The 6,186-nt window shown below is 47.2% G+C and overlaps 1 pseudogene; it reads right to left on the bottom strand.

The window, feature by feature from the left end:
- Positions 1-250: 250 nt before the first annotated feature.
- Positions 251-1,421, bottom strand: LOC148149546 (uncharacterized; annotated as a pseudogene).
- Positions 1,422-6,186: the final 4,765 nt, after the last annotated feature.

A 6,186-nucleotide genomic window follows, 5' to 3' on the forward strand; every position in this document is an offset into this window, starting at 1 on the left:
GCTTGCTTAAGTGTGTATGAGAGTGTGATGGGGTATATATCTGTGAGAGGGTGTATGTATGGGTTGTGAGTGCGAGGAGTGTATGTGTGTGCATATGACAGAGAGCTGGTGTATGAGAGAGGGTCTGCAAGTGTGTGTATGTGTATGTGTGTGTGTGAGAGTATAATGCAGTGGGGTCACCTGTTTTGTGACATGAACCCAAGGTCCCAGTTGAGGCCATCCCCATGGGTTCCGAACTTGGCTATCAGCCTCAACTTGTCCACTTTGTGTTGTTGCCTGTCCCGATGTCTGTTTTGGAGGATGAATGTCCCAGGCTGCCGAAGTGCTCCCCGATTGGGAGGGAACACTCCTGGCTGGTGATTGTTGTGCGGTGCCCATTCATCCGTTGCTGCAGCCTCTGCTCGGTCTCACCAATGTACCATGCCTCAGGGCATCCTTGCCTGCAGCATATGAGATAGACAACATTGGCCAAGTCACATGAGTACTCGCTGCATACATGGTGTGATAGTATTACCTGTGTCGACACTCTGGCACATCTTGCAGTGGCTGCTGTGGCAGGGTTGTACAATATTGTCCTAAAAGTTGAGCAGTTTGCTACAAATCATGATCTGTTTGAGGTTTGATGGTTGATTAAAGACGAGAAGCAGTGGCGTGGGAAAGGTCTTGGTGAGGTGCTCATCTTCATTGATAATGGTGTTGCAGGCTGCCAAGGACATGGCGTAGTCGTTCAGCTCCCAGGAAGTACTGGACAATGAAGAGTACCCTGTTGGTTGCAGCCTGTGTCTACCTCCTGAGGAGGTCATTACAGTATGCTGGCTGGTGCCTGTGTGGAGTTTGCACATTCTCCCCGTGTCCGCGTGGGTTTCCTCCGGGTGCTCCAGTTTCCTCCCATAGTCCAAAAATGTGCAGGTTAGGTGAATTGGCCATGCTAAATTGCCGGTAGCGTGATTGATGAGTTGAGCAATGTACCCTATTCTTATGAGGGCATCTTGAAGCACTTTCAAGTGTCTGTCGCATTCCTCCTCGTCTGAACAGATCCTGTGTATGCAGAGGGCTTGTCCGTAGGAGATGGCTGTTTTAATATGTTTTGGGTGGAAGCTGTAGAAGTGCAGCATTATGAGGTTATCAGTGGGTTTGCAGGACAGTGAGTTACTGAGGTGCCCGTCCTTGATGGAGATGCATGTGTCCAAGAATGAGACAGATACTAAAGAGTAGTTCATGGTAAGCCTGATGGTGGGATGAAACTCGTTGACATCACTGTGTAGTTGTTTCAGTGACTCCTCACCATGGATTCAGAGGAAGAAAATGTTGTCAATATATCTGGTGTATAGTGTTGGTTGGAAGTCCTGTGCAGAAAATAAGTCTTTTTCAAATTTGTGCATGAAAATGTTGGCACATTGGGGTGCAAATTTAGATCCCATGGCTGTTCCATGTGTGTGGATGAAGAACTGGTTGTCAAAAGTGAAAACATTGTGGTCGAGGATGAAGCAGATGAATTGTAGCACGGTGCTAGGAGATTGGCAGTTGTTGGTGTTAAGAACTGAGGTGTTGCCCTGATGCCATCATCATGAAGGATGCTGGTGTAGAAATGTCCATTGTGACGAGGAACGTCCCCCCCTCCACCCAGCAATGCCCTCTGAGAAGGGCACTGCTTGTCTCTGGCCAGCCTGGTGTTTCCTTTCTTCGTGGTGGTGGAAATTGAATAAACATTTATACACCTGTTGTCTCTCATTGTGTCTCACACCTGCAAGCACACAACATGGGTGCTGGGGAAACTATAAGCACTCCTGCAGTTAGGCGGTAGTGTGGGGGTAAGGGTGAGAGAAAAGAATTATAGTAACAGGGGATTTAGAATCTCTTCAATTTATGGGACTGACTCTATGCTGGCTGGTGCTACAATAATAAAAACAAACAAGAAACTTTCCCGTGAGTGCTGAGTTTCTGTAAGAAATCTGTAATGTCATGATAGAAGCTGGGGGTCCCCTACACAATGGGTTTTAAGATACCTTCAACATAGCCAGAGAGGTTCTCACACACATAATTTCTGCTGAGGTCTAACACATGTCTTACACACTTCCGTTCAGCATCATCCCTTTGCTGATGTATTCTATTATTAATAAAGCCAAAGACACTCTATGCTTTACCTACTGCATTCTCCACATGTCCTGTCATCTTCATGATCAGTGAACTTAGACATCCAGGCCTCTTTGCTGTTTAGAATTGCACCACACTTTTTAAATTGTCTCTCCATGCTCTTCCTGTCTAAATGGCTACCTCACACTTACTTGTATCAAATGTCATCTGCTACCTATCCACACATTCCATCTATGCTTGTGTTGTTCTGGACTTCCACACTTCTCCTTCTTACACTTTACAATGCTTCCAAGTTTTCTATCATCCATAAATTTTCCACTGTACATCAAGGTCTAGATCATTAATATATATCAACAAAGGCCCCTGACCTCCTCCAACCCAAAAATATCTTTTGACCGTTATAACATGTATTATCACTCAACCAACTTGGTATCCATGTTGCTGTTGTCCTTTTTATTCCATGAGATATAACTTTCTTCACAAGTCTGTTTGTGGTTTTGTATTGAACACCTTCTCAAAGTCCAAGAATACCATTTCAACAGCATCCTTTCTAAGAACTTCTCAAAAAAATCCAGCAAGTTTATTAATCATTATTTCCTCTTTAGAAATTGATGCTAGTTCCACCTCACCAAATCACCTCTTTTTCACATAGCTACTGGTTCTGTCATGGATGATTGTTTCTGGAAGCTTCTGGAGTTAAACTGATTGGTTTTACTCTTGCGACTTTCCTCTGTTAACTTTCCCTCCCTACCCTCCCCAGTCCAAAGGTGAATTACAGCAAGAATCAGAATAATGGCTCTTCATCCAAGTAATAAACTTTTTATTATGGATTTCTGAACCTATGAATTCTGGATAAACAATCCAACATATGCAATTTGTTTGAGCCTCCTACTTACACAGCCTCAAGCAATAGTGTGCTTAGTTTCCTAGATTAGGTTTCAGTTTGTTCAAGGAAATCATTAATGCATGTTGTAGCAAAACTTGCAACTAAAATGTTATTTTAATACTTCAGAGTGACTACGCAATCAAACACTTTCAGGCAGTCTCACAAAGTTTCCCATTTTAGAAGCTTTGCCTAAAGTGTAAAATTACTTTATGAGGATTAACTAAATTAGGGGCACTGCATGGCATTGGCACTACATGTATTTTGGAGACTAATACAGAACAACCTCGATTATCCGAACGAGTTAAATAGGCAGTACTTTGTTCGGAAAACTGATTGTTCGGATAACTGATCAGGGTTCCCGTGCGGGCGGCAATAGTGGGAACACGGTCCCGTAGCGGTGGCAACAATAGCAGGAACAGGGTTCCTGTGGCGACAGCAATAGCAGGAATAGGGTTCCCGTGGTGACAGCAACAGCAGGAATAGGGTTCCCGTGGTGACAGCAACAGCAGGAACAGTGTTCCCGTGGTGACGACAACAACAGGGACAGGGTTCCCACAGTGACGGCAATAGCAGGAACAAGGTTCCTGTGGTGACACCAATAGCACAAACAGGGTTCCCATGGCGACAGCAATAGGAGGAACAGGGTTCCCATGGCGGCAACAATAGCAGGAACAGGATACCCATGGTGACGGCAATGACAGGAAAAAGGTTCCTGTGGTGACACCAATAGCAGGAACAGGGTTCCCGTGGTGACGGCAATAGCAGGAACAAGGTTCCTGTGGTGACAGCAATAGCAGAAATAGGGTTCCCATGGCAACAGCAATTGCAGGAACAGGGTTCCAATCACAGCAAAATAGCAGCAATAGGGTTCCCATAGCAACAGCAATAGCAGGAACACGGTTCCCGTGGTGAGAGCAATATTAGGAACAGGGTTCACGTGGTGACAGCAATAGCAGAAATAGTGTTTCCGTGGCTGCGGCAATGGCTGGAACAGGGTCCCGTGGCTGCAGAAAAAAACAGGAGGTGGGTTCCCACGGCTGTGGCAATAGCACAAAGACGTTCTTGTGGTGATGGCAATAGGAACAGGGTTCTCACGGTAACAGAAAAAAGCAGAAACAGGAACAGGGTTCCCATGGCGATGACAATAATAGGAACAGGGTTCCCGTGGCGTTAACAATAATAGGAACAGGGTTCACGTGGCAGTGACAATAATAGGAACAGGGTTCCCGAGGCGCTGACATTAATAGGAACAGGGTTGCCGTGGCTGCGACAATAATAGGAACAGGGTTCCCGTGGCTGCGACAATAATAAGAACAGGGTTCCCATGGTGGTGACAATAATAGGAACAGGGTTCCCGACGCGGAGACAATAATAGGAACGGGGTTCCCATGGTGGTGACAATAATAGGAACAGGGTTCCCGACGCGGAGACAATAATAGGAACAGGGTTCCCATGGTGGTGACAATAATACGAACAGGGTTCCTGTGGCGGTGACAATAATAGGAACACGGTTCCCGTGGCGGCGACAATAATAGGAACAGGGTTCCCGTGGCGGTGACAATAATAGGAACAGGGTTCCCGTGGCGGCGACAATAATATGAACAGGGTTCCTGTGGCGGTGACAATAATAGGAACAGGGTTCCCGTGGCGGCGACAATAATAGGAACAGGGTTGCCGTGGCTGCAACAATAATAGGAACAGGGTTCCCGTGGCGGTGACAATAATAGGAACAGGGTTCTCGTGGCTGTGACAATAATAGGAACAGGGTTCCCGTGGCGGTGACAATAATAGGAACAGGGTTCCCTTGGCTGCGACAATAATAGGAACAGGGTTCCTGTGGCGGTGTCAATAATAGGAACAGGGTTCCCGTGGCGCTGACAATAATAGGAACAGGGTTCCTGTGGCGGTGTCAATAATAGGAACAGCGTTCCCGAGGCGGAGACAATAATAGGAACAGGGTTCCCGCGGCTGCGACAATAATAGGAACAGGGTTCCCATGGCGGTGACAATAATAGGAACAGGGTTCCCGTGGCGCTGACAATAATAGGAACAGGGTTCCCGAGGCGGAGACAATAATAGGAACAGGGTTCCCGCGGCTGAGACAATAATAGGAACAGGGTTCCCGTGGCGGTGACAATAATAGGAACAGGGTTCCCGTGGCACTGACAATAATAGGAACAGGGTTCCCGAGGCGGAGACAATAATAGGAACAGGGTTCCCGTGGCGGCGACAATAATAGGAACAGGGTTCCTGTGGCGGTGACAATAATAGGAACAGGGTTCCCGTGGCGACGACAATAATAGGAACAGGGTTCCTGTGGCGGTGACAATAATAGGAACACAGTTCCTGTTGCGGCGACAATAATAGGAACAAGGTTCCTGTTGCGGTGACAATAATAGGAACAGGGTTCCCATGGTGGTGACACTAATAGGAACAGGGTTCCCGTGGCGGTGACAATTAAAGGAAAAGACTTCCCATGGCGGTGAGAATTATCGTAAGAGGTTTCCCGTGCCTGCGACAATAATAGGAACAGGGTTCCCGTGGCTGCGACACTAATAGGAACAGGGTTCCCGTGGCGGTGACAATAATAGGAACAGGGTTCCCGTGGCTGCGACACTAATAGGAACAGGGTTCCCGTGGCGTTGACAATTAAAGGAAAAGACTTCCCATGGCGGTGAGAATTATCGTAAGAGGTTTCCCGTGCCTGCGACAATAATAGGAACAGGGTTCCCGTGGCTGCGACACTAATAGGAACAGGGTTCCCGTGGCGGTGACAATAATAGGAACAGGGTTCCCGTGGCTGCGACACTAATAGGAACAGGGTTCCCGTGGCGTTGACAATAATAGGAACAGGGTTCCCGTGGCGGTGACAATAATAGGAACAGGGTTCCCACGGCTGAGACAATAATAGGAACAGGGTTCCCGTGGTTGCGACAATAATAGGAACAGGGTTCCCATGGCGTTGACAATAATAGGAACAGGATTCCCGCGGCGGTGACAATAATAGGAACAGGGTTCCAGCTGCGGTTACAATAATAGGAACAGGGTTCCCACGGCTGTGACAATAATAGGAACAGGGTTCCCGTGGCTTCGACAATAATAGGAACAGGGTTCCCGTGGCGGAGACAATAATAGGAACAGCGTTCCCGTGGCGGAGACAATAATAGGAACAGGGTTCCTGTGGCGGTGATAATAATAGGAACAGT

Source organism: Chiloscyllium plagiosum, unplaced genomic scaffold (genome assembly GCF_037043375.1).
Source record: "Chiloscyllium plagiosum isolate Xiang-an unplaced genomic scaffold, Cpla_swu_hap1 HiC_scaffold_7, whole genome shotgun sequence".
Lineage (NCBI taxonomy): Eukaryota > Metazoa > Chordata > Chondrichthyes > Orectolobiformes > Hemiscylliidae > Chiloscyllium > Chiloscyllium plagiosum.